The sequence below is a fragment of the Typopeltis vanoorti genome, chromosome 16 (assembly GCF_054136105.1).
Source record: "Typopeltis vanoorti isolate ZY-2024b chromosome 16, IOZ_Tvanoo_1.0, whole genome shotgun sequence".
NCBI lineage: Eukaryota > Metazoa > Arthropoda > Arachnida > Uropygi > Thelyphonidae > Typopeltis > Typopeltis vanoorti.
In genome coordinates, this window is record NC_143564.1 from 21,314,603 (window position 1) to 21,338,819 (window position 24,217).

Sequence of the window (24,217 nt, forward strand, 5' to 3'; positions counted from 1 at the left end):
TTCTTGGACTACTACTTTTCAATTTGTTCATTAATGATATAGGAAAGGATCTGAGAGGAAGTGTTCACTTGTTTGCTGATGATGCAAAGTTGGGTTGAGCAATTGTGAGTGCACAGGATGTCAAAATTTTACAGGTTGATTTGGATAGTTTCGAGGACTGGGCTAGGAAAAATGGATGTCAATTTAATGTGGCAAAGTGTAAGGTTATGCATTATTAGGGTGAAAAGATTAGCAGTAGTATATCACATTGGTGGAACCGTACTCCAGGAGATTGATGAGGCTAGGCATTTGGGAGTGTTGGTGGATAGGGAATTGAAGTTTAGGGGGCACATTGCAAAAGTGACTAAATCAGCTCATCAAATCACTTGGTTTCTGAAAAATACTTTAACATGCAGAGACAAACAAGTTGTTGTTCCTCTGTATCGAGCCTTGATAAGACCCCACCTAGACTACTGTGCCCAGTTAGGGTGCCAGGGTTTCTTTGTGATGGGGAGGAAGTGGAGAGGATCCAGAGGTACCAGAGATGATAATAATAATAGTAAAATGGTATCATGGCAAGATGATAGCAGGTCTGTGGAATGAACCTTATGATAATAGGTTGAAGATTTGTGGGTTGCAGAAATTGGTCGATAGGCAGAAAAGGGGTGATATGATTGAGACATTCAAATTACTGAAGGGTTTCTATAAGATTAATCCAGAAGATATTTTTGAAAATAGGACTGGTGGTTAGAGGACTAGGAGCCATGCATGGAAGCTGGGCAAGAATATGGTTGACAATTGTGTTAGAGCTAGGTTTTTTACTTGGAGAGTGGTGAATGAGTGGAATAAGCTGCCAGAGTCTGTTGTAGGTGCTATGACCGTGAATGAGTTCAAGGCAAGGTATGATAGATACTGTGTGAATGTTGAATAGTTGTTCTTGACATGATGTTAGGGAATCCCTTGATGAGTCTGTCGACTCCTTGGAGTTGCCCGGCATAATAATAATAGTAAAAATTGTAGAATTGTTACCCAGATATGACAGTACTAAGTTAAGAAGGATGGCAATGATAGCAAATGATTTCACGTGAAGGCTGTGTTGTTTTAGATATCCGGAGTGACTTTAATGGCAGAAAAAGACTGGTATAAAAGGAATGGCCTCCACTTAAATTCATTTGGCATCAGGAGCCTGGAAAAATTACTCCTTGGTATGAGACCTAATGCAGAGAGTCAGGGAACTAAATAATCAAAGGAAGAATGGGAAAAAATGTATATGAAAGTTCAGCTATGGATGGTGTGCAAGCATGATAGCAATATGAAAGTCTTCAAACATGGTTACATACATGGCGAAGGGATAGAAAAATATGCTTCAGGTTCGGACCTTTTAAGTATGTCTGAGTAGGGAAAAGAGAAAATTCTAGAACAAGATCAAATAGATTGTATATCAAATTATAAGATAGGCTAATTGGTAATTTATTATGTCTTATACACAAATGCCAGGAGTATTGGGAACAAAAGGGTGAAATTCGTTGCTTTATTGAATATGACGTGGCCTCAGATTGTTGGCATTAATGAAACCTGGTAATCAGAATCAGATATGGTAACTGGGATTGAGTGTAATGGGTATACTATTTTTAGGAATGATAGAAAAGATAGGAGAGAAAGGAGTACTACTACTATTGATATCAGATTACTTAAGTCCAGTTATGGTGGAAATGCAAGAAAACAAAGATGGTAACAATATCCCATGTAGTGCTGAGTTTGAGTCTATCTGGTGTGAAGTTGAGGTTAACAGAATGAAATATATGGTGGTGTGATACTACAGGCCTGGTGGCTTAGTTGCCGAGGATGAAGAAATGCCTCACAAATTTAGCCTTATGGGAACCAAACGAGTGATCATTATAGGTGACTTTCATTTTCCAAACATTGATTGGGTAGATGAGAAACCTTATAATAAGAAAGAAGAGGAATTTATTTAATTATTGCAAGACAACTTTCTCAAGCAACATGTGAAAAAAAAGCAACTCGAGGTGAAAGAGTGTTGGATTTGCTCATAGCGTAAGAAGGGATCTCTGTTAAGAATATGACTATTTTACTACCGGTCAGTGACAGTGATCATGCTGTGCTTTCTTGGGAAGTATCTAATTGTGTTGATTCTTTGATTAGAACAGGTTACATGTTGAACTACAAAGCTGGAAATTATGATCAACATAAGAGAACACTATCTTTGGTCCCATGGTATCAGTTACTTGAATGTGAAAAATGTCAGCAATACATGGGAAATTGAAATAGTGCTTAAATGAGGTGGTATATTGCTAGTGTTTGGAGAATAAATAGGTTGGGAGTGAAATGGATATGAACCTTATTAAACAAGAGATCCACAAGAAGATGATGAAGTTGAAAGAATATCATGAGAATAAGAGTGAGAGAAGTTATGAAATATATAAAGCTCAGACCAGAAAAGTAACGAGTATTGTGTGGAAAGCTAAATCAGAGTATGAAAAGAAACTGGCCATGCAAGTTAAAGACAATCCAAAAGAATTTTATCATTAAGCCACATGCAAAAAAAAGAACGAATGTGAAAGAATAACTTTATTGAATGCAGATGGTACTCTAGTGAGGGAAGCTAATGAGATTGTTTGATTAATGAGTGTTCACTTTGCTAAGATATATCAACCACGTGTATGTAATATGGTGCACAGTGCTACTGCTGTATTGGATGAAGTGTTAGAGGTTCACAAAAATTAGTTTGAAGAGCTGCTGCATAGCCTTGATAAGAATTTGTCTATAGGAACAGGTGAAACATCAGCCTGTTTGCTAAAGGAGTGTTAATTTGAATTGGTTAGGCCTTTTCATGTGTGTATAACTTGAGTCTCAGCTCAGGAATGATACCACAGGAATGGAAGGAATGTATGATAGTTCCATTGTACAAGAGTATGGTGCAAAAACTGATATCTAACTACAGACCTATCAGTATCTCTGGTGTGGTAGTGAAGATTTTAGAAAAGTTGGTAAGAAATTCCATACAAAAATGGATAGACAAGCTATACTCTGCAAGGAGCAACATGAGTTTACTAAAGGAAGGTCATATTTTAGCAATTTGCCCATATTTTATAAAAATGTTGCAGTCCAGTTGATAAAGGGAATGAATACACTATGATAACGTTGAATTTTGCTAAGGCATTTGACAGGATACCATACGAAAGGTTATTGCATGAACTGGAGAATAAGGGATTGGAATATGAACTGTTGACTTGGATCAGGGAATGGTTGTCAAATTTAAAAAACTGGATATACAGTGAGTGTGAATCTGCTAAAGTGACCAGAGGCATACCTCAGGGTTCAGTCCTTGGGCTATTATTGTTGAATATTTACATTAATGAAATCAGGCAGGATCTAACATGAGATATGCAGTGGTTTGCTGATAATGCAAAAATAGACAGGGCAATCACGAGTGCTACTGATATTCAGCACTTCAAAAAATCATATGAAGAGACTGAAAATTTCAACAAATAAAAATGGCTGTCAATTTAATATTAGTAAGTTATGCAATTTGGCATGATGAGATTTCCAGCAGCATATTAGCAGGGTTATGCTACAAGAAACTGAGGAGACAAGGGATCTTGGTGTATTGGTGGATAGGAATTTGAAGTTCCAAGGTCACATAGCAAAAGTAGCAAATACAAAGAGAATAATTGCGTAGTTGAAATGAACCGTGACATCTAAGGCTAAGGAAGTCATTTTGCATTCTATTTGTAAATGTGTGGAGCAAATTTGAAGGGAAGTTGGAATGGTTTAAAGCTAATGGATTACATTTTAATGGGTTTGGTGTTGGAAAGTCTATTGTCTTCTGAGAAGGCACAGAGTCAAGAAGTTAACGTAGTAAATGATCAGCGTCTACTTGTGAAGCATAAATAATCAGATTGTATGAGGAGGAAGATAGATATGAGGATAAAGATATAGTTGCAGTAGCACAAGATGATGGAATGCATAAATGTGAGGATAAGACAAGTAGGATTGGAAATCAGAGTCATTATCAGGAAAATGGGAGTGGCCAGACCAAAGAGAGGTGTGATATAGCAGCTAGAATAGATAATATTGGTGCTGGTGGAATGGATTCAAACACACAGGGATTATGTTTGTACACAAACGTAAGGAGTATTCCAAACAAAAGAGCTGAGTTTGTTGGATTGATTGAGTCAGTATGCAAAAAGATAATTGGAATAAGTGGTATTGTTCTGGTATTGGCTCTCTGAACAATACCAACAAATATTGTTCAGAGAACCGATTGCTCTCAAAAAAACGAGGGTAACTAGTGGCATGCCCAAGAGTTCTGTTCTTGGGCCCTTGCTGTTTAACTTGTTTGTAAATCTTGTGGACCGAGTAGGGATCTTCAGTTGTTTGCTGATGATGCAAAGTTGGGAAGAATTATAAGCAGCACTGCTGATGTTAATTCCCTTTGAATTAACCTTAGTAGATTTGAACAGACTTTTTAGTTGGACAAAGGAGTGGGGTTCTAATTTTAATATCAATAAGTGCAAGGTGTAACATTCTGGAGTGTAGAAATATAAGACTGTGTACTAAAGTGATAGTGCTGTGCTGCAGGAAGTGGATGAGATTAGAGATTTGGGAGCGATGGTTGACAGCAGATTGTAGTGCTGCTATGATAAGTACTCTAATATGTAGGCATGGGAAGTGGTTGTGCTACAGTAGAAGGCACTGGTCAGACCACACTTGGACTATTGTGCTCAAATCTGGTCACATGGTTTTCATTGTGATGTGGAGACACTGGAGAGGTGAGTGACTAAGACAATCTCAGGACTTTGGAATGCTGACTATGGAGAGAGGTTGAAGAAATATGGATTACAGAGTTTGGTGGATAGGAGGTGATAGAGACATTTAAGTTAGTGAGAAGATTTTATCAGATTAATCCAGTGGGGGATTATGAAAAAAGTAGCAAGTGAAAGAGAAAAAGAAGATCATCCCTAGAAGTTATGTAAAAGTGTGGCGGAGAGGGTTGTGAAGAATAGATTTTTTACACGGAGATTTGTCAGTGAATGGAATACATTACCAGAATGTGTTATTAATGCAATGGGTGTTATGGATTTTAATATTCTGAAATACATTGTCAGTTGAATAAATTTCCCATGATGAGTCTGCTGACTACATGGAGAGTGTAATAATGGTAAACCTTTGATAAGACCATACCTGGATTATTCTGTACAGATTTGGTCTGCTGGATTCCAATGGGGTAAAAGCTGTGGAAAGGGTGCAAAGAAGGGTTACAAAGATTATATCCAGATTATGACGACAGATTGCGAGTATGTGGATTACAGACTGGTTAACATGAAAAAAAGGGGAGTGATATGATAGTCTATAAACCTTTGAATGGGTATTATAGGATAGCATCTGATGAAATTTTTCATTATATGTAAGGTGTGGAGAGAACATGGCGAAATCAATAAAAGTTAAGTTTGTTTACTATCAAGAAAGGGGGAATTAGAGCTATGTTTTACTCTCAATAAGCAAATGAAATAGTTTGCCTTTAGGGGTAGTGAATGCATCTAGTGTGAATAAATTTAAGGGAAGATATGACAGGATTGGGTGACTTGTAGCCTCTCTCTCGATGAGTCCTTGACTCCCTGGAGGTCTCTTGTAATAATAATGATATTTAATCAATAATACCATTACCTTGTGTTTTCGTGCATATATTTTATAGAACTATGGCTCAAGTTTCTCTCAAAACAAATAGGTATAATTATATACTGACCTCTGTATGTTCTGCAGACATGTCATTCATTTGGTTATTTAAAAAACGTGACAATATCTGGATTTGTTTCAAGTCCGAATATCTGAAATAAATAAATTACAATTTAAGTATGTCACATTGAGAAAAGGAGAGATGTAGGAATGACTTCTTAAAAAAATACCCCTGTAACAAATAATTAAATTTATATGAATTTTCAAGTAGTAATTATTTTTTATATTTGTTTTTTAATTGATAGCACAAATATTTTCAAATGTACAATTGACATCTTGAATTGAATTCCAATATCTATAATTATATGTAATTTTTTGTTATTAATTTGAGATTTATTAATTAGTAATTAAGAAATTGGATGTTTTAAAGGAGATTAAACAATGACAATTACACAAAAAAGTTTACAGATAAATAGTCAAATAATGGAGATAATGCTGTATTAACATTAATATTTTTAATTATTGCAGAACATTTATTTTACATCTGCAATTGAACGTGATATTTACAAGAATAATACTATGACAAGGAAGCAAACAAAAATAATGGGCATTGCATGAGTAATAAAAGGCAAATGGTGCTGTGTAAGACGTGATGAGAATATCCAACAACGGATGGACAAAGAGAATGACAGAAGAGACATCAAAAACTGGTTATTGGAAACCAGATAAGCCAGTGATAAAATGGAATGAGATAACAAGATGTTCAGGACATTTATGTTGGAGAAATGCACAAGATTGGTCCAAATGGAAGAAGCATGGAGGGGCAAGGAATGAAACAGAAAATATATGCCACACTATTATTATTATGTGATACCTCCAGGGAGTCCAAAGACTCATCGAGGGAGGGCACCTACTCTAACTCTGTTTCCACAGACAATCACAAACATCCATGCCCACAGTGGGATTCAAAACAGCAACCTTTTGGCTGGAGAGCAGATACACTAACTGCTTGTCCAACCAGGCCAGCTAAACACAAAGAGAATGACAATAGGCAGATACATTAAAGCATCTTCAATGGAGAACCTATGGAATAAGTGAAGCATTTCAGCTATTTAGACAAATTTATTTAGAATTTTTAGTGAAGGTGACAAATTAAATTTGGAAATAGACAGCAGATGTCACCCAGCAACTAGATTTGAACCCAAGTCTTCATTCATGTTGTCAAGTATCACTTCAAAAGGTGGGATGGAGAAGGTGGAAAAAAGAGTAAAGGACAAATGAAACCATACATAAAGTAAAAGCTTAAATGAAAGTAGAGGCAGTCTCAACTTATGAAAGAGTTCCATTCTGACTCCAGCTGTAAGTGGAAAAGGCAGTAAGAAATCACTGTATACATTTATTCATTTCTAATTCAGTGGGTTATTTCTTTTCCACACTACTAGAAGAATAACATTACTTTTTTACTTGATAATTTAAAAAAAAAGAAAAAAATGAAAAGATGTTAACATAAGTACAGTGGATGGAGCGATCATCATTAGACTTCATGACCACGCATCCGAAATCAAAAATAATATGAGATAAACATACTTGCCGCAAACAAGGGCATATTATCTTGTGCTATATTTTACTTTGGGGTGGGCGTGCAATGAACTATGGCATATGCTTCCATGAAATCCAAAATTATGTTGATTGGGGTCTGTTTCAAGATATATTAGAAGTCAATAATTATGGGAAATTATATATTTATAATAAAGTGGTATATATAAATAATAAAGTGGGCAGCTCAGTAGCGAAATGAAAATTACTTTATTTATATAGTGGAAAAACATTTTCATCTTCCTCACCCAGTGAACATCATACTGCACCAATACATGAAGCATTCTTCCACAGACAATACTTCTTAGCTACAAGCCAAACAAAGTATAGCAGGAGTTTTACTGTGACACTAAATATGCTGTGAACATGTTAGTGTTTTTTTATTTTATTTATTTTTTACTACAGGATTTTTGTCATAAGTATGAAAGGTAATAAGTTGCATACCTTGTAAGCTGCTGACTGTAATGATAAATTTAAGGTGGACAGCAAGAAAAAAAAGCATCATATGCTTAAAGAGTGACGTATATATATATGTAAACATGAAACAACATTTATTATTTTAAGAAAATTTATAAAATCATGGTAAGGACAAAAATATTATACAGGTAGTGTATACAAGATGAATGTTATTCTGATAACAGGATTTTGCACAGTGTGGTATTTGCATTATGTTTGGTCGATGTTGATTTTTTTTACAGAGTGGTCCATAAGTTACGAAAGGATTTAAACATTTCATAACTTTATTAATTGTCTTATTTATTAATTTTTTAATATAATGAAATACAAAACCTAGAGGTTTTTTAAATTAGTTATAAAAAAACACATTACATAATGCCTTTTATTTTCAACATCGCATAGACAGCCCTTTCTATGTCATGTTCCATAACAGCTAATAATGTTGATGGCTTTAGAACCCTAATTTCTGAATTAATATTCTTCTTTAGATGTTGAATTGGTTAGGACTTGTTCATGTACACCTTTTCTTTCAGGTAATTCAATAAAATACATATATTATTATTATTATTCAGATCTCTATGGAGTCAAAAGACTCATCGTGGGAGGTCCTTCCTTAGAATCACAAAATCTATCAAGACTCATTGAGAGGAGGTCCCCCCAAGAAACACAAAGTCTATCATACCACCCCTTAAACTGATTGACCGTTCTCGCTCTCTCCACTTCATCAGGCAATGCATTCCATGGTTCAACCACCCTCCATGCAAAGAAACCACTCCTCACCCTGTTGCTCACAGTTTCCTTTCGTAACTTCCAGGGATGGCCTCTTGTCATCACTCCTTCTTGCTGTTCAACCAAGTGAAAGAACTCCTCAGTGTCTACCCTGTAACCACCAATTAACAGTTTAAAAGTCTCGATCATATCACATCTCCTTTTTCTATCCACCAAACTCTGCAGTTCACATTCCACAAGAATCTCATATCTCTCGCTGCCCTATTTACACCACCACTCTAGTCATTTGTTCCTACCATCACAATCATCTCATCCACCCTTTCACCTCTCTTAACTGCCAAAGCCACACTTTCTGTCATTCCTCCTGGCAAACACTCCTCACGCATCCTATCTTGAACACCACGGATCATTGAGTCCCCATACATTATACCTCTTACAATTCCCCCTCTCTAATTGTTTCCATTTTTTCCTCTTCTTTCATTCCCAGACCTCTCTCTCATTCCCTCTCTCCTACTGTTTCCATTTTCTCCTCTTCTAGCACTCCCATACCCCTCTCTCATTCCGTCTCTCCTACTGTTTCCATTCTCTTCTCTTCTAGCACTCCCATACCGCTCTCTCATTCCTTCTCTTCTAATCATGCATATATAATCATACATATATGCATGATTTCTTGACTTATTATGATTCATCTTCCAAATGGAGTTAACTGTATTTCCCAGACAATATCCATGTAATATTGGTTGAAATATACTGAAGTTTTTTTAAATAAAATACTATACAATTTTTGTTACATGTTTAGGCTGTAAAAGTTGTTTTAATACATGATGTGGTGGTTTTTCATAACTAATAAAAAAAAATCTCCAGGTTCTATATTTCATTACATAATAAAAATGAAGTTAAATGTTTAAACCCTTTCAGGATGGCCCACCTTATATTTATTGATGTGTGTGGTTCTTTAATCTCCTAAGTAACTTACTAGTTTAGCCATTTGGTTTATGGTTGTGCTACTATAAATGTGTTTGTATCACATGAAGTATTTCTGTTTTAGTGTTCAATAATTGTTCAAGTGTTTTCAGTTGTGTGGCAGATTGCTTTGCAGAGTAGTTGAGGTTTCACATCTGCAACATATGAGTTATTGTAGGACTTTGTATTGGGCAGAGTTGCAGTAGGCTGCATCATGTAGTATACATATCACTGTCTTTTGCTAAATATAATTAATGAAGCAATTATTTAATATGATAGCAGTGTTACAGGTTTGATTTGCTTAAATTTTTATGTGCTGGCATTAAAGAGTTGATCAGGGATTTCTGCATACTGTTTTTTTTACAAAGCACTGAAAATGATTCTCTGCAGCATTTCTAATCTCAAAAAAGTAACTGTTTGCAACATTAGAACAGACTATTATGCCATATCATAGTGTTATTTCACAAACGTCATGATAATTTTCTGTCATGTCATTGATATGTATATGTTTTACTTAAAACAGTTAGGAGGCAATAAATCAAAATTTGTTATGAAGAGATTCAATGTAAATTTAATCCATTTAAACTGGCAGTCTATATAAAAGCTCAAATATTTAGCATATTTTATAGATGTTGTTTCAGAACAATATGAATTGTTAGTACAGTATGATTACTATGTAAGATATGGGATATAGCAGTGAATGTTTTATAAAACAAAAGGTGCTGGTACACATTTTTTGCTAGCATGAAAAGTTGAAAATTAAAATCATACAACATAGGCATGTCACTGTTAATAAAGGTGTACCATTCAATACTGTCCTCAAAAAGAGAAGTTGATACAGGATATTTGGATTTAATAATCAGTAAATTGGTTTTAGTGTTTTATTGTGACAGAATTATTGTAAAAATAAGTTTGTGCTTTGGAGAGATGAGTTTGTGTTTGTGGATTGTAAGTATTGCAATGTTTTCTGCATACAGCTATATCTGACTTAGGGAGACTTTAAATATCATTTGCATATATGTTGAAAATTTGGGTGGGTGATAATATTGCACATTGAGATAATCCATGGTAATTGTATAAATTTGGTTTAAATACCTGTACTATGGTTTTTTCCTCTTTTTATTTCTTTTTGACAGGTAATTTCTGAACCAGGAGTGCAGTAGCTTCTTGCAAATCCCAATGGAGAACTATAATTTGTCACTCAATAGTATCCAAAATCTGCCCAACCTTAGAATATTGTTCTCACATCTAGGCTAGTGATTCAAAAACATCTGTCTCTCAGAATGCCTGACTATACAGAGAAGTCTATTCACTTAACAGGCTCCTCTTTCTCTCTATCTCTAACTCCTTACAACTGCTTTTCTACAGATGCTGTTTCTTCTTTCTTCTACATTATTTCTTTCCTATAGGTACTGCTATATATATACATATATATACATATATTGCTCCACTGCACTGTTCACTGCCAATCTCCACTTTCCTTTAATCATGTATGAACACAGGTAGCTGCTAGTTGACATCAATACACAGCTCAGCTCCAAACTTACTAAACCAATTTCTCATCCTCTTTTTTTCATCAATATACCCTGTCTTTTGGAACAGTCTTTATACTTGAACCCAATGAATACAATCCCATCTCTTTAAAAAAGGTATAAAATTCTGTTCTTCTCTAAAATCAGTTATCCACACATGACATGACACAGCACTGTCATGTCTGGATCTCTTGTGTGTGTATGGGATTGATACACACACACACACATATATATATATATAAGTGATGAGGGTAATCATGAAATTTTGACTTCAGAGGTTTGACAAATGACATGTAAACTTTAAGAAAAGGAAGATGAGTTGAGGACCTTTAAGGCCAGGAATTATAATAGCCTGAGAGGTATCAGGATAGTGAATGGAAAGCAGTCAAAGCATGTCTGAGGAAATATTTAACTGTATCCCCCATGGCTTAGAATAAATTACGTATGAGATAAATGGAATGAAAGTTTGCAATAAGAAGTGAAATAAAAAAATGTGGATCAAATAAGAGAAGGATGATGACCAAGTCCATAAGTAGCATAAAAAAATTAAAAAAAAAAAAAAAAAGCAAAGAGCATGCTGAATAAGACAAAATCAAACTATGAAAAGAAAGTGCAAAAAATGTTCTTGTTTAATCTTTTATGCAAGTCTCTTGCATGAAAAGTATCTTCATGACTAGATTACTTATATATGCTGATGACTTATCTGATAGGTATCAGAGAATTGTGTATGGTGGGGCAATATCTAGGAAGCAGAAGGTTACGAGTGGGGTTCCACAGGGCTCAGTACTGGGACCTGTATTGTTAACCTTTATATCAATGACATTGTCAATGCATTGCAAGGGGATATTCAGTTATTTGCCGATGATGTGAAGTTGGGAAGGGTTTTTAGTAATAGTGCAGATGTAGCACCCCTGCAAAAGGATTTGAATAAACTGGACAAATAAATGGGGGTCGGTTTAATGCAGCGAAATGCAAAGCCTTGAGGTTTGGGATACGTAAATGGGAGGCTGTGTACTCGATTGGAGGAGCTGTACTAGAGGAAGTAGAGGAGACGAAATCTGGGAGACTAATTATTGATAGAAAACTGAAATTCAGGGAGCATGTTGCAAAAAATGCTGAAGGTAACCAAGAGGATTGCTGCAATACTGAGAAAGACGCTGACCTGCAGACATAAGAGTTATCATTTCTCGATTGGGACAACAGCTCCATGCCGTACATTGAAGAAGATTTCAGATGTAGAAACTTTAAAGAAGCTGCAGTGGTACTCCAGACAGGAGACCATCTCAACAGAAATCAAGGCATGATATTGAAAGACATTTGGAGAAGTTTAATAAATTCACTATGTTTAGCAGAACTCAATTTCACAAAAAACTATAAAATGCGATCTACAAACAATGACCAAGTCTCCATGCTCTTAATGTCATGTGTCATTTCAATTTTAATTAATTTTACTGTCATTACTGCATTCTTTTTAGCATTTAATGTTAGTGTACCCATTTCTTGTTCTGAAGAAGCCAGACAGACTTAAGCTGGCAAAACTTGTAGAGGATTGTATACATATATTTATAAAGAATAATAGTCCAATAAAATCCAAAGAAAATGTCTCATACTGAGTTATCATTCCATTGTATAAGACCCTGATCAGACCACACTTAGACTATTGTTCTCAATTTGGTCCCCAGGATTTGAAGGGGATAAAATAATTGTGGAAAGGGTACAGAGGCAGATAACAAAGATGGTTTCAGGACTGTACAATGTTAGTTATGAGGATCGGCTGAGGGAACGTGGACTGCAGAGTTTGGTGGATAGAAGAAGAAGAGGGGATATGATAGACTTTTAAACTGTTGAGTGGCAGTTACAGGGTGGACACTGTGGAGATCTTTCACTTGGTGGAACAGTGGAAGGAGCGATGACAAGGGCTATTCCTGGAAGTTACGAAAGAAAGCTGTGAACAGGAGGGTAAGGAGTGGTTTCTTTGTGTGGAGGGTGGTTGAATAATGGAATGCATTGCCTGATAGAGTGGTGAGAGCAAGAACAGTTAATGAGTTCAAGGAGTGGTATGATAGACTTTGTATTTCCTAGGAAGGACCTCCCATGATGAGTCGCTTGCTTCCATGGAAGCCTGAATAATATTAATTACTGCATACTTAGCTTGCCCACTGTGGGCTATTGGGCAGTAGTAATTAATTGAAAAAAAATTTTTTTTTTTAAGACATTTGACCCAAATAAGATACTTGTCATGGTCTACCAGTAGCTAGAGGTCAATAACAGACTTCGGATATTACTGAGCCTTTGGCTTGCCTTTTTTGGGCTTAAGCAGAAAGTTTTAAAAACTTGCCTGTTCAGTATGGTTTTGAGGTGATGTTCTTGGTCATACACACTGTAGTCTGCTGTTTGGTAGATTAATGGTTTAGGGCAAATGATATTTAGAAAAAGGTTGCAGCACTCTCATGCAGGAACATTGTGATCTCAGAGATATTAGCTTCACAGTGAAACTGTATGTTTCTTACAAATCATGTTGTGTTGAATGCTACTCATAAATTTTTTGCTTTGGATTACATGGAGTTTGTTAATGTTTGAATCCACATAACATAACAGTAACATTTCTAGCAAGAATTAGCTGCACTATTTGAGGTATCGCTACACTCTACTGAAATCGAGAGATGGTGACCAATCAGTAAAAGTAACTTCATTGTTATCTTTCTTGTCACTTTCTTAGCATAAGAAGATTTCATTTTATTTATTTTAATAATTTTGTTTATTAGATACTGTGTTGGTAAGCATTCTCTTTGCCTTCTAATATGAGATGCTTTGTCTTGTGATTTGTATATCTCTTTTGTGTACTTCTACATTTGGCATATGTTGGAGAAAGATATCCTCCCCCTCACTTGGCATGATGAGCACAAATGGCGTAACTGTGACAGTTTGGGAACGTCCATCTTTCAGTAAATATATAAATAGATTAGGGAAGCAGATTGTAGGGGAACATGTGAATAGGATATATGAAATATCCTACATTTGGGATGTTGGAAGCTTGGTTGTGTTTAAAGACAAGAATAATATTCCTAGTCAAAACTGGGAAATTGTAGTAACACCCTTATGGAATGTTACTGCAAGTAATATTCCCTCTCCCCATGGATGTTGCTCTAAGCAGTTGTTTTGAATGTAGCAACACATTAATCCCACAAGCATATTGCCAGCATGGTTGACAGAGCAGTTAAGCATATCCAATCCAACCAACAGGCTACAGATTCAAATCCCATTGTGGACATAGATTGTTTGCGATTGTTGTTATACTAGAGGCCTGAAGTGACTTGAAAAAGTTCCATGTTTGGTCTCTAAAGCAGGATTTCTGAATGATATAAAAAATAATCAAATAAAAATACAAAACAATATAAAATCAGTAGCATTAGAAAAAATAATCTTAACCCCAACAGTACTAAAGTATTATAGGTTTAAAAATGTTTCAGTAGAAATCACATTTAAAAAAAAAATTAGCTGAACGTAGTGTTTTTAAGGGAGATCTTCCCAACACAGAATAAGCCCTTTTGAATAAACTCAAAAGGATGAATGAGGATGAAAGTGTGAAGCAGGGTTCAAGAGTTCAAAAATTCGAAAGAATGAATAACAGAGAAAATGGGATGCAAGATTCAAAAGTTGAGCTGGTTAGGATGAGGCAAGAGATGAAATGAATGTGCGGAATGCAGTTAAGAAAATTATGGAAATGTATGGGAAAGTGAAAATGATTAAAACAAATCATGTTATTATAAAAGAGGTAACGAAAGACCAACAAGAACATTGTATGGCGACTCAATTATTAAAAGTGTGCTAGACGAGAGGATGCACAAGGTATGTTTTCCTGGTGGTGGAATGAACAGAGTGAATGAGGCATTGGATATGAGAAGGAAGCAAGCAAAAGAGCTGGGTAGTTTTAATAGGTTCAAATGACTTGACTGAGAACAAAGAGCATGTTCAGATTGGATATCAGGAGGTAAGGAAAGGTCGTAAGTGTGTGTTGTGTAGGTATGATAGTGGTGAGATGAGGCAGAGAGCAAGGATTATGAATGACATGTTAGCTGAAATTTGTGAGGAGAAAGGAGTGCAGTTTGTTAATGTGTGGAATGAGTTTGAAGGACGAAGCGAACTATATAAGTGTGATGGACACCATTTGAGTGGTTTTGGTGTGAGTCGCTTGGATAGACTACTGTTAGAAGGTAGAGAAGTGAGTACAGAGAATGAATCTGATCAAGTGGGAAGCAATGTAGAAGAGCGGGAGAGTAAGACAGGAGAGATTGAAGAGGTGGTTATGAATGGGTATGCAAGAGAGACAGGGAAATGGGGGGCTCAGGGTGGACAGGGAACAAAGCGTGAGATAGTGGATGCTCTGAGAGGATATGAATGCATGTGTAGACAGGAAAGGAATGGGATGACCTGGGATCAAGAGGAAACAGTTGGAGTTGAAGAGGGTTTCAAAATGAATAAGCAGGAAGGGAAAGATCCAGGAATGAGCTATTGTGTTTATATACAAATGCAAGAAGTGTAAGAAACGACAGATGAAATGGTTGCATTAATTGAGTCTGTTCACTCAAAAATTGTTGCAATAAGTTAGACATGGCTGGATGAGGACCACATCTTCACAGGAATAGAGATGGAAGGGTATGATGGGTTTTGTGAGGATAGAAAGGGAGGGGAAGTGCTATTGATGACAGAGAAAGAGTAATGTCCATACAAAGTCAAGATGCAAGAGGGAAATAGTGCCAGTGGTTCTGAGCAGTATGGTGTGATATAGAGGTGAATAGAATGAAATAAACTCGGGTCTCTTTTTATCCGTATCTTTTTTATGTGGATTTGAAGTTATGCACTGCATAACTTCTTCTATCAAAGTCCTACCGGCTGTGTGCGAGCCATTGTTATAACTGCTGCCACGTGGTGTGTGGCTCACTGCCATTTTTTTGTTACTCTTTCTATATTATTTCCCTTATCCTTATAAACCTCCCTGCTTTAACCACATGACTTACAAAATTTCCCTTACTCTAGTATCTATATCACTTCTTACAAGTTCAATCTATAAGGAAAGCAAATTCTATATCTCTGGCCGATTCCTAAATTTACTCACGTGCATACCCTGACTGTTAAAGGTTATTCCTTGCTATAAGAAACGAATCCACTAATTTCTATCTGGGGCCATCTCCTCTTCAGATATTGACAAATTTATTTTTTAACACTGCGCCAGCCAATATCTTAGAATAGAGGGGACTCTTATTCAGGGAGACTTTTCCAGACCTTTGGTGCACATAGGAGAATAAATATAATGCTTACACTCATAAATCAAATGCTCTGCTATGGCTAAGTAATTCTGGATTGCAGTTCTAACCTCTATAACAACAAGTTATACCTTTCTTTCAATTCCTCCACCCGCCCCGCTATGGTTCGAATTAATGAGTGGTAGTTTTGATTCATATCACAGGCGAAACTCAGGTATAATAGAAAAAAACATATTTATTGGAATCTAAAGACATGATATACACTTTCAATTAGTTCAGTGACATGCTAAATCAAACCTTTTCAAACTGACTAATACTATAATACATGAACAATAAATCCTTCTTTTGAGTTAGAGACTTAAACATACATAATACACACATTATACACTTCTACCAAATTTCCTATTTACGATTTTAGTCTTGCCTAATACTAGTCACAATCATCTTTAATCATTCCTAACAATTTGTCTTATGGACATCAGCCAATGCTAAATAATCACTTAAAGTTCTCAAATACTGTCCATACTCGATTAATACATTACAAGCACACATAATATACACATTATACTCTTCTAATCAATATCCTGCCTACTGTGTTAATCTTGCACATTAAATTAGTCACAATCATCTATAATCATTCCTAACAATTTGTCTTATGGACATTAACACTGCTAAATAATAACTTAAAGTCCTTAAGTACTGCCCACACTCGATTAATACATTACAATAATTCTTCCCTTTTACCTATTGGGTAATTATACAATAAAAAATCTGTATTTTACCATTTCTTGGGGCAGGATCTCCAGGTCCGTCTGAACTGCCCTTCTTTGTTTGAATTCTCTTTCGATATCTCCATAAGCCTACGTCCATGTGGTGGGTCACTATGGTCATCAGATTAAGCTATGCTCTGCACCTAGCGTTTGTCCCTCGTCTATTCTCGATCTGTTTCGGACCATCGTCGCTTCTACTGCCGGTTCTGGTATACGTTTGCGATATTATTGTGTCAGAACTTGCAGCGAAGACAGCGTATGCTGACATCTCACGCTTTAGTACCAGCAGAAAGTTCAGACATCGAAGGGGAAAGGTGCACCCTCCGATATCGAACTATCGCCATGAAGCACCATCAGAAACCCACCCATCCACGAGAGAAGTCAACTCATCATCCAGGAAAACAGGCGAAAAAAAGCCTTGAGAAAGGGGTGCAAAACCCTTTTATTCTCTCTTCCTTCCCCCCTTTTCAGCACCCTCTTACAAGCTGTGATAGCGCCCTCTTACTCTTTCTGCGATTTTTTTTTCCCGCCTGCTACTTTCTTCGTCCATGGCAACTTCGGTACATCGCGAGATTTCTCTTAGGTCTACCAGGAAACAAATGTTTCCTGGTAGACCTAGGAGAAATCTCGAGATTAAAAATGAGATTAAAAATTTTAATCTCTTTCCGAGATTAAAAATGCCTCAGGCCAGCATGTGACCTTTGGACTATTGTTTACATGTAATTTACTCATTCGTTGTATACAAGATGCATTCATATAATACTAATTTATACACGAAGTTCTTTACATGATATTACAATTCTACTAAACGAATATAATTCTATTTCCATTTACAGTTATTACTTTATTTCTTCTGCTCGAGTACAAGTTTTTTTTTTTCTCTCAGCTGAATTTTCTGACTTGTTAAATCCTGAATGAATCATTTCTTTAATAAAGTGCTTCATTCAGGATGTAACACCATGAAGTTTAATTTTGCATGTGAGTAAGTGTTTGTCTTTTCATTATCGAAAGTCTAAATTTTGCTAATTTTTATTTAAAAAATTTAATTTGGCCCAATGGAGAAAAAAAAGCACCAAAGAAAAGCAATTTCTTTGGAAATGAAAATTGCAATTTTAGATCACTTAACAAAAGGAGCGGGATCTATGGTGATTGGTAAACATTGTAATTTAGGCAAATCTACTATAAGACCAATTAAAAAGAATGAACTTGCAATAAGAAAATCTGTAATTTCTGGCACAAAACTAAGTGTCAAATTATCATTGCACACAAGAGATGCTTTCATAGAAAAAACGGAACGAGCGCTCATAAATTGAATTGAAGAATTAACTCAATGAAGAATTCCTATAAGTGGTTATTTAATTAAACAAAAATCTCTTCGGTTTTATGAACAGATGAATTATCCCAGGCTTCCAAGAATGGTTAATCGGGTTTTTAAAAAGGAATGCACTTCATAATGTGAAGATTACAGGCGAGGTTGCAGCAGTAGATGAAGACGCAGCCAAAAATTTTCAAGAGAAGTTAGCCAAAATTATTGTAGATGGTAGATATTGTCCCAATCAAGTGTTGAACGCTGACAAAACAGGATTTTTTGGAAGAAAATGCCTAGTCGAACTTACATCGTAAAGTCTGAGAAAAAAAGTTAGTGGGTTTAAAGCAAGCGACGATCGAGTAACATTGTTACTTTGTAGCAATGCATTAGTAAATCGAATGCTGAGACCCCTCCTAGTAAATCAATCTCTAAGACAACGTGCTCTAAAAGACAAAGATCTATAACAGCTACCGGTATACCAGATGGCTAATACAAAGGCCTGGATAAAAACTGCTGTATTTACTGAATGGTTCAATAATTGCTTTGTACCAGAAGTGGAAACATATGAGAGTTTTTTGCTTCATGATTTAAAAGTTTTATTAATTGTTGACCAATTAATTGTTGACAATGCACCAAATCATCCGCATTTAGAACATCCATATGTGCAGGTAATGTTTTTTCCACCCAATACAACAAGCATTATTCAGTCATTAGATCAAGGCATAATTGCTACTTTAAAAAATATTACATTAAGCACACTTTTCAATTTATATTGGATAAACTAGAATAAACTAGAAAATGAATCGTTAACAGTAACTGACGTTTCCAAAAAATTTTCTATTTTGGACTGCTTAAATCATGTTGCATCTGCTATCGCTGAAATAAGACCACAAACTTTAAATGCCTGCTGGAAAGCAGCTTGGCCTGGATGTGTTGCGAACAGTGCAACCATGCAAACATCTGCATTATCAGCTGAAATCATTACTTTAGCACAAGAAATTGGAGAAGTTTTGATACACTTAGCCAGAATGATGTAGACGAATTGCTTGTGGATAATACCTTAAGTGATGATGATATTATTGGATATCGATTAACTTTAGATATTGTCGAAGTTCCAGAAAACGATGGTGAAGCAGAAGAAAAACCTGTCCCCCTCACTGCAAATATAATTCAAGGTCTTGAACTGTGCAATAAATTGGATAATCATTTTCTTGTTAATGACACAAATTCTGAATGAGCCTTTAAATTCCAATGTGAGCTGAAGAACTATATGTCTGGATATCGTGAGCGGTATAAAAAATTAGTAGAATCATCATTGCAAAGTTTAATCACTGATTACATTGTCAGAAGAAAAAAATCAGCACAGAATGAGGGTGAAGCTAATTCTGTTTGTGAAGAACCATTGCCTTTACCATACAGATCTGACGGGCTGACTATCTCTTCTGGTGATGAAAGTGATTTCGCATCAGTTCACAAATGTTGCCGAATATTGTCTAATAGCGACGATAATTCTGATGACAAAATGTAAAAAAAAAATTGTTACTTTTCAGTAAAATTAAACGAATAAAACTTTAAAACAAATTTAAGCATTCTTATTTTCTTGAATTTTAATAAACTTTTTTATGCGATTTTAGGTTTATTTTAATTCACTGTTCAGGTTTATGCAGTTTTAGAAAAGTATGGAATGTATCCCTAATTTTTCAACGTAAGTTAGGTCGTTTTGTGAGTTTTTTTATATGCAGTTTTCTGTGAAACATATCTACCGCATAAAAAGAGACCAGACTGTACTTGGTTGGATGTTGTTATAGACCTGGCAATGTAGATGGTAGTGACTATGAAATGCATAATCAAACTAGCCAAGGAAATAAGAAGAGTGATCGTTGTAGGTGATTTTAATTATGGTAATATACACTGAGATGATGAGATAGCGACTGGAAGTAAAGTAAATGAGTTCAAATTTTTGATGGACAACTACCTCAGATAGTATATAATAGAGGACACATGAGGATTGAAGGTCTTGGATTTGATCATCTCATCAAAGAATGTAATTATAAATGAAGTGTCAAATCTCTCTCCAGTTGGTGAGAGTGACAATGAAGTTGATTACCTGATGATTGCCAGCAGTGTGAGAACATCTGGGAGAAAAGAGTATAATCATTCTGGTGTGTATGACAAACATGGTTGTTAGGAGCAATGAAAAAAAGACCAACATGAAGTATAATGCCAAATATGGGAAGAAAAATCTAAGAGCTAGTGATATTAGGGAGAGGCTTTCTCCCACCATAAAATTAACCCTTTAACTGCTGAGAACGCATTATTACGGGCTCAGAAATACATGCCTGCTGTGCCGAGTCCGTATATGTACGGTTGTACATAAATTAAGTAATTTTCATAATCAAGTGGACACCCCTTGATTATGCATATTTTATAAAACACTATTATTGCCATTTTTGTGAGTGAACAAGTGTATATCAAGAATGTATGATGCTCTCCGGACTTCTTACTTCAGTAAGAATTTTAATTGATTTTATATATAAATTTTTTGCAAAATTAATTCAGCACATGGGACAATGTCAGTAGAATATAAAATCAGTAGTTAAAGGGTTAAATTATACTTGACAGGAAATAATATTCTTATTTTCATCCTTTACACAATCATGATGAGAAACTAAATGTTTACAAGTTCTCAACTAGGCAACTTGTATGATAGAGGCAATAAACTTCAAAATAAACTTCACCGACGACGACTACCAGTGGTAGTTGCTGTCGGTGGAGAGAGACCTGTAGAGCAGGTGCCCTCCCTCGATGAGTCTTTGGACTCCCTGGAAGTGTCTAATAATAATAATAATAAATGTTCTACTGTTGCATAATATACAACATTTCTTTCGTGTCCATCCAGATTAATTACAGGAGGGATCCCTACTGAGATAGGTTTGACCTTTATTGAGGCTTAAAAGAAGATGCAGAGCTTTCTACAAAAACATGAGTAATCTTTTACATTAATTGAAAACTCAGGACTTTAAACTTAGATTCACGAAATAAACATACAGGTTTATTGATATATATAAACCTGTATGTTTGTTTGTTTTTTAAAAAAAAACTAACATGTAGCACTATTCCAGCGTTTATCTATAAACATGGACAACAACTTAAAAAAAAAAAAAAAACATGTAGAGATCAATATTCTGCTCTTCACCAAAAATGGATAGAATTATAATTAACAGAATTAGAGAGATGATTGGAAAGTAGAAGTTATTGTGAAGAACTGTAAAGCATGTAAAGGAAAATGGCTAGCAATATTAGCAGCAGCTGCAATAGAAGATCTGAAAAATTAAACACTGGGTGGATACTAAGAGAAGGAACAAGAAGACAATTTTACTCAAAAGAAAAAAAAAAAATTATTTGTAATGGTTTGACATGAGATGGTGGACATTAATTTAATTCTGTTAAGAATTAAATTATCTGCTGGATTTAATTCCAAATCCAGCAGATAATTGACACCTAAATTTCACCACCTAGCCTGTTGAAGGATTCTTCAACAGGCAAAGCAGCAGGATTCCAATCCCTTCTTTTTCTGGTATCTTTGAACTTAGAATTTCTAAGTATCACCTTATTCACACATTCTCCTATCAACAAATTTCTCATATGTTGCCATCTACAAAAAACTAACTGTCACCTCTATCATTATATTATGTTAAGCCTTACAAGAGGACTTAAATAGATTGCATAAATGGGCAAGTAAGTGGAACGGTCAGTTCAATGTAGTCGAGTGTAAGGTTTTGAGATTTGGTATGCAACGATGGAATGCAAAGTATATACTTGGTGGGGAAATTCTAATGGAAGTAGAGGAGATGAGAGATCCGGAGTGATGCGAAGACGCCACATCAGATAATGGCAATGATGCAGAGGACCCTGACATGCAGAAATAGAGAGGTTATGTTTCCATTGTATAAGGCCTTGATCAGGCCTCATATGAATAATTGTGCACAGATTTAGTTGCTGGGTTTTCATTGTGACGAGGATACGTTGGAAAGGGTCCAGAGAAGATTCACAAAGGTAGTCAGTGGTCTTTGGAATGTGGAGTACAACAGATTGAGAGAATGTAAGCTGCAGAGCTTCGTGAATAGGTGGAAGAGGGATATGATTGAGACATATAAACTGGTCAGGGGTTGCCATGGTTTAAGATGCGGTTGGATGAGCATTGTATGGAATAGTGTGTATCTCCCACAATGAGTCTCTGACTCCATGATGGTCAAATGTTAATGATAATTCTGGTGTTTACCAGATTCATTGTGAATGTAATTTGAAAACTTCGGGCAGAAAGCCATTCTATGGGGAAAAAAATGAACACTCAATACATGAGGCTTCACAAGTATGGTCTGGCACAGTATAGTATTGACACTAAACACAGTAATCAGTTGGTATCAAGCTCATCTTCTCCATAGGAGCAGTTTTAAAAATGAACAACTTTTCAAAGATAGTCACAAAGCCCTTTTACATCAGTCTAATGTGAATAGGGAGGATTGTCTCTCTCTCACCCAAAAGTTTGGGGGATTCTCATTTTGCCAACATTAAAAATGTTTTTAATATTATTTATTAATATATTAATTTCTAGATTGGGGCAACCATTTTTAATTGGTAAACTAACTGTTGTATGTACCTTATATTCCTGTTCTTTGATTTGCTTGTTTCTACACACAGATGTAGATAACGTCTGTTATTTTCAGGATGAAATATCTGTACTTTCCACAGTAATTAAATTTAATTACTGTGGTTATCGTGTGATGTGTTTATAAGTATCCAGAGGTACTTTTTGAAGATTAGCATTACCAGAATCTTTCTAAAGAGAGGGTAGAGGATTGGGGGGAGGATTAATCACTTCTGATATAGTGTGATATTGTGTAGTCATGAGATAAGGTGTGGTGTATGTGATTAAGAAGGGGATGACCTGCGATCAAGGGCAAACAGTTGGATTTGAAGAAGGTATAAGATGAATAAGGAGAAAGAGAAATAGCTCGAGTTAAGCATGGAGAAGTCGCATCAAATAAGTAATATCAGTGGAACTAGATACAGATCCAGGAATGAGCTGCTGTGTTTGTATACAAATGTAAGAAACAAAGCAAATGAAATGGTTGCATTATTTGAGTCTATTCACATAAGAATTATTGGAATAAGTTAGATGTGGTTGAATGATAATGACATTCTGACAGGAATAGAGATGGAAGAATACGATGGTTTATGAAGAGAGAAAGGATAAAAAGGGAGGGAGAGTGCTAATGATAAAGAATTATGTCCATACAAAGTAGAGATGCAATAGGGAAACAGTGGCAGTGGTTTTGATGTGGTATGGTGTGAAAGAGAGGTGAACAGAATGAAATAGTCGGATGTTATAAACCTGGTAATGTCTAATTTTTGATGGACAACTACCTCAGATAGTATATAACAGAGGGCACACAAGGATTGAAGGTCTTGAATTTGATCATCTCATTAAAGAATGTAATTATAAATGAGGTATCAAATCTCTTTCCAGTTGGTGAGAGTGACAATGAAGTTGATTACCTGGATAGTTTCCAGCAGTGTGAGAACATCTGGGAGAAAAGTGTATATGTGGAACTACAAAGCTGGTGATTAAGAGGAGACAGTTTGCAGGTGTAGCATGGAATGAGAAATTAATTGGAAAAGAGATCAATGCAGCTTGGGGGGATATTCGAGAACTATCTAGTAGAAGCAATGTCTGAATGTATTCCGAGGGTCAGAAGGTTAAATAAGGTAGGTGTGAAATGGATGAATGAAGAGATTAAGCATGTGATAAAGAGAAAAAAAGGCATTGTGGAGGCAGCATAAGGGAAGTGGTAATAAATAATTTCATGAGGATTACAAAGAACAGACAAGAAGAGTGACTTGGTTGGTCCTCTTCTTCTT